This window comes from Otolemur garnettii, unplaced genomic scaffold (genome assembly GCF_000181295.1).
Source record: "Otolemur garnettii isolate 467f Iridium unplaced genomic scaffold, OtoGar3 scaffold00100, whole genome shotgun sequence".
Lineage (NCBI taxonomy): Eukaryota > Metazoa > Chordata > Mammalia > Primates > Galagidae > Otolemur > Otolemur garnettii.
The window spans coordinates 90,889-101,111 of NW_003852495.1; positions in this window are offsets into that span (position 1 = coordinate 90,889).

Here is a 10,223-nt window from a genome sequence, read left to right on the forward strand (position 1 = left end):
GAGTGTGAAGTGGTATTTCTTTTTGGTATTGAACTCATTTCCCTTATAGCTAATGAAGTGCACATATTTTCTTAAATGGTTTAACTGTGTGCCTTCTTTGGAGAAATATCTATTTCGATCTTTTGTCCATTTTTATTTGAGTTGACTTATTTTGAATTGTGAGAGTTTTATGTATATTATAGATAAAAGACTAGTCAGACTATGTTTTGTAAAAATGTTCTCCAATTCTGTCTCTCTGTCTTTTGTACTGTTCCTTTCTAAATGGTGTCTTTTCTAGGATAAATAATTTTGATGATGCTAGTCTCTTTCTCTCTTTCTTTCATATGCATATATATATATGTATATAGATGTTTATATGTTTATCCATATTTCTTTAGTCACTCACTTGTGCTTTGCATAGTTCTTTAGTTCATAATGTAGAGTTATAGGTGATGCATTGAATATTTGGAAATAACAGAAAATACAAAAGAAAAAAATACTCTTCTTAATTTCACCATTCAGAGGCAATCACTGTTAATGTTTTAATCTTTCCTTTCTTTTCTTTTTTCATTCATAGGTACATATTTTATATTGTTGAGTGTGCACATTTTATGACTATCTTAAATTTTTATTATATATGAAAAGTATTTTCCAGTTCATAATTCTCTTTTTACAATATTCTACCCCATCAATTTACCATAGAATAACTTAATCATTTTCCTAATGTAATATTGGACCTTTATATGTTTTCCATATCTTTTATTATTTCTATAAATTATTTCATTAATCCAGATTCCCCAAATTGAATTATCATGTGAAAGAATTATGAACATGTTTCAATCTCTTGATAGAGGAATCTCTTGATACAGCATTTAAGTTGGGTGCATAAACATTTAGAATTGAAATGTTTTCTTGTTTTAGTTTTCCCTTGACCAATATGAAGAGTCCATCTTTGTCTTTTTTGACTTTATTGCCTTAAATCCACTTGTACCTGAAAATAAAATTGCAACCCCTCCTTTCTTCTGAATTCCGTTTGCCTGAAAAATTGTCTTCCATCCCTTACCCTTGAATTTTAATTTGTCTCTTGAGTTTAGGTGTGTTTCCTACAGACAGAAAATGGATGGCTTGTGTTTTTTTATCCAATCATCCAGTCTATGACTATTTATTGGGGAATTCGCACCATTCACATTTGTTGAGATAATTGAAAAGTGTGATGGCATTCTATTCAACTTAAGTTATGAAAGTCCATTACTTAGTTTTATCTTTTGCATAATTGTGGAAGCTAGGTTTTGTCCTTGAGTTTCTGAGTATTTACTTTGCTGGTGGTCCATTGTAATGATCAGTGCGTAGAACAGGTTGAACTATTTCCTATAGAGATGGTCTTGTAGCAAACTTCTTCAATATTTGCATATCAGTAAAAGGTTTAATTCTCCCTCAATTTTACAGCTTAGCTTAGCAGGATATAGAATTCTGGGTTGAAAATTATTTTATTTAAATAGATTAAAGGTAGATGACCATTGCCTTCTGGTTTGAAAAGTTTCATTTGCGAAGTCTGCAGTCACCCTCATGGATTTGCTCCTGTAGGTCAATTGGTGCTTATTCCTTGTGGCTTGCAGAATCTCTCCTTTTGTCTTTTTTTTTTTGCTTTTGACAGAGCCTCAAGCTGTACCCCTGGGTAGAGTGGGTAGAGTGCTGTGACATCACAGCTCACAGCAACCCTCAACTCCTGGGCTCAAGCGAGTCTCCTACCTCAGCCTCCCAAGTAGCTGGGACCACAGGTGCCTGCCACAACGCCTGGCTATTTTTTGGTTGCAGTTGTCTTTGTTGTTTGATGGGCCCGGGCTGGATTCGAATCCATCACCTTAGGTGTATGTGGCTGGCACCTTAGCCACTTGAGCCACAGGCACCAAGCTTTTTTTTTTTTTTACTTTGGACAGGTTCATCACAATGTGTCTTGGAGAAGCTCTATTTGAGTTGAGATGACCTGGGGTCTGAAATACCTCTGAAAGGAGTGTGTTAGAGTCTTTGGTGATATTTGGAAAATTTTCTTTTATCATATCCTCCAGTAGTGTTTCCATTCCCTTGGGGCATTCTTCATCCCCTTCTGAGATACCTATAACTTGTATATTTGGAAGCTTCAGGAAGTATCATAATTCTGTCAGTGAACATTCTGCTTTCTCTCTCATTTTTTTCTGACTCTTTAAGTATATGAGTTATCTCAAGAGCTTTGTCCTCTACCTCTGAGATTCTTCTATGTGGTCTAATCTGTTATTGATACTTTCTATTGCATCTTTAAGTTCCCTAATTAATTGTTCCAATTCCTTAAACTATACTATATCCTTTCTATATTCTTCATATTGTTCATCTCTTATTTGATCCTGGTTTTAGATTTCCTTTTGGTTATTTTCTACTTTCTCAGAAATTTCCTTCATTGTTTTTATCATCTGTATTTTAAATTCCCCTCTGTTACTTCTAACATTTCTTCATAGGGGTGGAATCCTCTGCAGTAGCTACCTCATGGTCCCTTGGGGGGGGGAGGTTTCCTCGGATCTGTTTTTTCATGTTGCCAGTATTTTTCTGCTGTTACTTCCTCATGATTGTTTTATTTTTGTCTGTTTCCTTGCCCTACTTTTTCCTTTCACTTCCTCTTGTTCTTTCAGCTATTTCTTCTGTATTTTCTTCTTTCTCCTAGGGTCCTGCCAACTTCCACTGTCTCCCTTCACCAAAGGGAAGTTTCTGGGTAAAGCCCACAAGCCATAGGTGCCTGGAGTCTTCTCTCTCCAATCTCCTTGCACCCGGTTGCAAAGACTTTGTCTCTACTCTGTCATCTTGCTCAGCCTCCCCAAATCTCTTGATACAAATTGTCAAGTTGCTTTCCAGTGAAATTATATCAGTTCACATTAAACTGGTAGTGATTATGTCTTGGCAATGCATTCTTTTTATATTTTCCTGTCATAAGTCTAAATAGATAGGTTTTGCATTTAACACGTGAACATAAATTTTTAAACTTCCATTTTCACCTATTGATTTTTATAAAATATTAGGAAATATATACATATAATTTCATTAAAATAAATAAATGGGCTTTCAGAAGTTGAAGTTGAGTTTCTTGAAAATCTGTATATATTTTCTGTATGTATTTAATATTAGATTCTACCTGTTAATTTCTTGAAGAATTTTTTTCTTTTTCTTTGCTAGTTTGTGGTTTAACAGTACATTTTAGTAAAAGATAGTAAAAGATTAGTAAAAGATAGTAAAAGATTAGTAAAAGAAAAAAACTATATTGTATCCTCTATAATAGGTCTAATGCCCTCATTAACACTTTGTACAAAATGGTAATGACTTAGCAAATTAAATGGAGAAAAATACAGTAGAATATTTTATGATATCACACTATAAATGAAGCTGAATGAATTACTTAGAGTTCTAAAATATGAGTTCTACATTAAGAGACAAAATGACAAGAATGAAAGGCAAGATGCTCTAAATAATATACTGTCAAAAATCACTCCAGAACTCGCCTCATTTAATATCTTTATAATCTACTGACAAGAATGATGTATTACGTATTATTTTAAAAGATTCCTCAATAAACCAGAAAAGTAATGAACAGTTCTTTGACCCTGGACCCCAAAATAATTATGATTATCTGCACAATTTAGTTGGAAAAGACTAGGATACTATTCATGGTCTGTTTCCTCAACTATGATGTTTGATAATCTATCCATACAAATCATAGATGGTTATTCAACCTTAAAATGCTTTAAATGGACTTAGTTAGCCTTAAATTAATAGTCAAGTCTATGTGCTACTTTTCTATTACCCACTTGTCTTAAGCCTACCTAAGTATGAATTGCAGAAATGTGAACACATTGATTTTATCTGCCATGAATAAAGCTAGGAATAACTCAGTATTTTGGACATGTAAATATACTTCACTGAATAGAATATGAGAGGAGAAGAAATTGATGTTTCCCACTATAGAGAGAAAGTTAGAATCATATTTTACATGTAACTGTCATTTTCTCTGTTATTTTGTTTTGGGGAAAGATTTGCCATGATTTTAAAAATAGAAATTTTTCTTTGAAAAAAAGAAAAAAACAAATTTTCCTTTGATTTCTACAGCATTAGTGAGAATGTTAAAAAGCTGAAAAATGAAAACCACTATTTTGAACATGTAAACATATGCATGCATATAAACTTGGAAATGCTGTATTGTACAACGTTATTAAGAATGTTCTAAAATCATAATAATTCTACATATTCAACTCACAATTACTTTTAATCCTCATGTCTATTTCGCTGTCATTTTTTCACAATTCATCCAGTTCCTCACTGCTAGCAAAAGCATGAAGCTTAAACATATTACTTGTCTAGATTCTTAGGTTACTGTAGATTTTTATACTATATTTATTCCACTTTAGCAATTAGACTATTACTTTTATTTCAGTTCTGATGGAGGAAGGATGTATTGTAATTTTCCCATCATAGATCTATTTTAATTGATACTGGTGGAGAGGAACAGTTCAGAGCGTAGTAATCTATCCAAACTAAACAACCACATAGCCTAGTTATTACCCATATAACTAAGCTCAAATATATATATATATATATATATATATATATATCTCGTATAATATTCTCTGGAGGAGAAGAATGAAGCAAAATATTAACATATTACACATTAGGAAATTTAAACATAAGCATCAAAATATTTCTTCTATTCTCTTCTATTCTGTTTAATAACATATGAATAATGAATTTGATAATTTCCCAAACCTTACTTTACCAAATTAGGCCATATAATGTGGATGGGAAAAGTGGGTAAGAGACTGCACTGCTACCTAAAGCTGGCTACAATATATAGTCACAAAGAAGGTGGTTGTGTTGCAGTGTTTAAAATCATATAAACAAATGTGTGACTGGTTAGCTGGAGGGATTGCTTCTTGCTCAATTACATCCTCCCTGTGCCCCTACAGAGAGCTACTTATGGTCTGAGCTTAACGGTGTTAAAGAGCACTGACTTTAGAAGTCAGACTTACCAAGTTCAAATTCTTGCTTTACTACTCTTTACCTCTGTGGCTTTGGGCAAGTTATTTAACTTGTCTGTGCTCTGGTTTCTTCTTTTTTTTTTTTTTTAATTATTATGTTACAGACAGATAGTGGGGGTTAGATTAGATACACATGCAAAATACATACAACAATGACTGCCACATAATAAGGTCTCACATGCTAGTCATTTTTCAAACATGGGTTACTTGTAGGTTTGTTGCTTTTATTACTATGAGAGTATTGGATACAATATTAAATTAGACACAAGTTTGTAATAAAACTGACAACTTTCCTAATAAGAGACAAAAATACCAAAAAATATTAAAGCTTCAATTAAAAAGACTTTTAGACTGAGAAGGTTCTGTCAAGTTATGATATGTTGAGCTCAATAGAGTAAGATTTTCCAAGTAACAAGGGTCTTTGATGAACTCCCAATATAAAACTTTTGCCAAAAAAAATTAAGTAATATTTTTATTCCTTAAAATGAGGGCATAAAATAAAACTTAAGAAAATTAAGGTAAATATATAAGTGTCAACCCTCAATCTGGAGATTAAGACTGCCTTAGATAAGAATACCTGTAGATATAGCATGAATTTGGAAACCTATCAAAGCCAATGTATGTATATGTATAGATAGCATGAGAAGTGAGGCGATAAAATTATAAAATATTGGCACATGGAAAATTCTTTGTCTACTTTCATTTCTTCTTTTAAAACTTAAATATATACTAAAAATTCCACATGCTCTGGGAAAAACCAAAACTAATGTATTCATTTGGACTAAAGATTTAAGGCAGCTATTTTATATAGTTAAATCAAAATAAATCGATAAACAATTATTTTTATACAACTCCATCCTCCTTTGAATACCACTATTAATCTTGAATTAATTTTCTCATACTATTGTTATAACAAGTAACAACATTATTGGTTTTTATATCCCAAATCCTATTTTTAAAAAATATAAAGGCCAATAAGAAATATATACTCTACAAATCAATATTAAGGAAACAGATTAAAGCCATATTTCATTTATATAACCAAATAACAAGATTGACTATTCCCTGTGAGAGTGCAAATAAATCTTTGTAAAGAGTAATACAAAAAATAGTAAATTTTACCTTTTTGCATTCTATGCTCATAATCCCTTTTATGATATGTTTGATCACTAGCTTTTATTACTAAAAATTGCATATGCACTGTGTAAAGTCAAAATACAATAGGACAACTATCCTACAATCTTTCCTAGCCAATAATTTCATTTTCCCAAGACTTCACTAATGCACAACATTTGTCCTTTGTTCATCCTCTAAATATGGATCCTAACCTCTCTAAACTTATTTCTTTATGACTTTATCTTGACCTTTTTCATATATTAGTGTCCTGTGGTCAGCCCTCCAACAGCAAGCTCCAAGTTTCTAACTGTTGCTCAGTGGGAGAACTGAAAGTCATCTTACTGAAGGTCTGAATGTAAAATTCAAGTTACACATTTTAAAATGAAGCTCATGTTCATATTTCTTAGTGTAACATTCATCTTCAATTGAGATCATATGCAAGTTAAACTCCTTACTATGTACATAGTACATTATATTTTTAAATAATTTCCTGTTGCTATAGAAAGATTTAACAAACGTAACTTTTGAAAATCAAGATTTTTTCATCTCAGAATAGTTTTTATTTATTTATTTATTTTTTGCTAGAGTTTGTTTCTTTCTTCTGATCGTTTTTTTACTTACCATTCACTAGCATTCATTTTCATTAGAATGGAGCTTCAGTCACTAGATAGGTTAGGTAGAATAAGAAAGACTGAAGGAAATACTGTTACAGTTCAGGCAGTTTATGCCTAAAGTTTTTAACTACAAGGGTAAGAACAGAGAACAGAGGAAGAGATTCACATTACAGATACAAATTCATGGGAAGGAGAAAATGGAGAATAGGAAATATCACAGAATGTTCCTAATGCAGCCTAAGTAAGCGTCAACAAGTGTGACTTTAAGGGATAGGACTGCCAAATTCAAAGTTCTAATATGGGCTGGGTGCCTGTAATCCTAGCACTCTAGGATCATGCCTGTAATCCTAGCACTCTAGGAGGTTAAGGTGGGTGGACTGCTTGAGCTCACGAGTTCGAGACCAGCTTGAGCAAAAGTGAGACCCTGTCTCTACTAAAAATAGAAGAAATTGAGGCAAGAGGATGGCTTGAGCCCAAGAGTTGGAGTTTACTGTGATCCATGATGCCAAGGCATTCTATCCAGGGCAACAGCTTGAGACTTTGTCTCAAAAAAAAAAAAAAAAAAAAAAAAAAAAGTTCTGTTATGAGGCAATTTGGAAAGATCTAGCATGACTAAAGAGGAAATTGAAGTGTTTGGCAACAGATATCAGTGGTAAGGCAATTGGGAGATTAACACACAAGTAAAAACCTGATCACGCTTGTAGGAAATGTTAGTGTCATCTGTGGATAATTAAAACACCTGTGGGAAGCAGGTAGATGGTTGTATGACATGATCCTACTAATAAAGATTATTATAAGAGTAAGGCTCAATTATTTGGAGAATCTGAGCTGAAGATGATTACTGTAAATCAAAGCAAAAATACAGTCACTGGGAAAAACGCAGCCTCCAGGCCTGTTTTGTTGGTAGGTAGCATGAAAAGACAAAACTCAGAGTGTGTACTGTAGACAACATGTTCCAAGACAGCTCAGATAATTAAGCAGTTCTATTTATAATCCCCTTAACTTTGCCTCTAATAGCTACCTCCTCTAGCATGGAAACCCACTTATGAATTTGGCATTGACAATAACATTCTCATACCATTTTCACGAAGAGTGTTTGATACCTGTAAGCATCCAGAAGTAAATTTGCACCTACTTTGAATCCTTGGTAGTTAAATAAGTTGTTTAATAATTGTTTTTCATCTGGAATGTGAATTTCCTTTATATTTTACCTTTCCTTAATTTTTTAATATCGATAACCTTTTCCCAGTGCTGTTTATATCAAATTAATCATCAGTGTTTAGCCCTGATTGAAACTATACTTTCCATTTTTCCAACTTTAGCCTATATTATGAATCTCAAAACATGCAGTTGTTTCTCTGAACTCTCAATAATTACCTTATGGTTTAGATACTCTTTTGAGTTTGGAGACCCTGTATAATTTACCTTCTAGAAAGAGGCATGGCAAATGAGAAATGAGACAAGATAGTAATTAAGACAGACTTTCATTTTACCGTCATTGGCAGTTAAATGTGACAGTTGCAGTACATACTTCGTAACAAGCCATTCCCTAGGCAGCAAGATTGACATTTGTAAATAGTTTAAAGATAGTGAGTAGAGATTTTATGATTGGATGACTGATGAAACAGCAGTAAAACTTACCCTAATGATACCCTTGTGCCCTCAACATTATCCACTGTGGCATCACTTCTAATCCTGATTGTAAAAGGCCAGTGAGTTCACATCGTACTGTAAATGATTCGATGATACAGTGCTCAACTTCAGAACCTTTTTATTTGTTCTCTTTTTTACAATCATCGAAGGGGAAAAAAAAAAGCCTTAACCATTATAATTAGCTGCTAATATTTATAGACAGATATAAAATGATAATAATAACATTAAAATGATATTCTTGTCATGCTTTGTCCTTCTTCCATACCTCTGGTTTTCATTTTCATACTTATAAATTAGTTTTCCTCTTCACAAACCCCAAATACTAGAATGATTTTGTCATTAGACGGAAATCAGAAAGAAAAGTAATATAACCTAGAAATACTAAAAAGACCAAGCCTACTCTTGGGTAGAGACAAAAGAGAAAGGGCCAGAATTCATAAGGAAGAACAATAAGTAAAAAGAGACAGATCTCTGGAGACTTACAATAGGAGACAGACTCACTTCAGGGGGGACTACTTAAATCACTAAATTGAAATGCGTTAGCAGACTGATTATTGAACAAATATGTATTAACAACCCATTGTGTGTCAGATGCCACTTAGGTTCTGAGGGTTCAGTACAAGTCAAACAAACTGCTTTCATAAGATCTATTCCCAATTTGTGAAGATAGGCAAAAAACAAAAATGCATAATTAGTATCTCTTCAAGTTGTTATAAGGACTCTATAGAATCATAAAATTGTATATAGCAGTGAAAGAATGATGGTCTTTCAAGAGGTGTCAAGAAAAGAGCACTGGTCTACATATAGCTATTGAGGGGGAGGCCACTGGACAATGTGTGTATGTGTGCGTATGTGTAGGGAGGGAGCCGTTTCATCAAGACCATGAAGATCTGTCCAGCTCCCTAATTCAGTGTTGTCTGGTATAGACTGGAGTTGTGGTCCCAGCAGGAGCTCCATGCCCCACACTGCTTAAATCCTACTGAGCATCCTCTGCTACCCACTCCATAAACCCTTTAAGTGTTTCCAGGTGAGGAGAATCATCCCCATTAGGAGCACAGTGGGAAAGCAAGCGTTATCAGGCAGGAGATTTGACAAAGACTTACCCCAAACCACACTGAATCCTGGAGCATAGTCCTCCTGTTGGATTTGTCCTGTGGGGGTCTTCAGTGGGCAGACACATTTTCCCCTGTGGAAAAGAGAGTGGCTTTTGATATTTCTTCAGCAGTGACAAACTCTGCAGGAGTTGATGACTGGGCAACAAGACCTTTCTTGAAGACAAATTTACGTGATACAATTTTGGGTCTACTACATCAGGTATTTATAGAAAATTTACAAAGTGACATCACCTTAGTAAATCTGGGTAGAATCCATTTAAATGTGGCATTCCAATATATAAAATTAAAATAATCGGAGTTTTGAGTTAGGTCTTAGACTACTGTAGAATAATTATTAGATTTTTCTCTTTATTAAGTAGCTTTTATTATCTACCCTAGTTTGTTATAGGTTTTATTACTCATAGTTTGGATTAAAAATTTGAGGTTTCCCCCCTCACATTATAAGTGAAAATTCCCTTGTTAAGAAAAATTGGCAAATGTAATTAAATGTAACCGAAGAAATTGAAAGTACCAATAAGGTAGCACCTATATTTTAAATGCTATTACTCTCTTGATGTATTTTTTAATAATATTTATTGAAGGAGGATATATTCAATATGCCGAAGTAAGTTCATATTCTACCTACAGTTGTTTCATGCTTTCATTTTTCTACCCCCACTGGATGTGGTCTTGTTTATATTTTCTTTTTCTTTTTC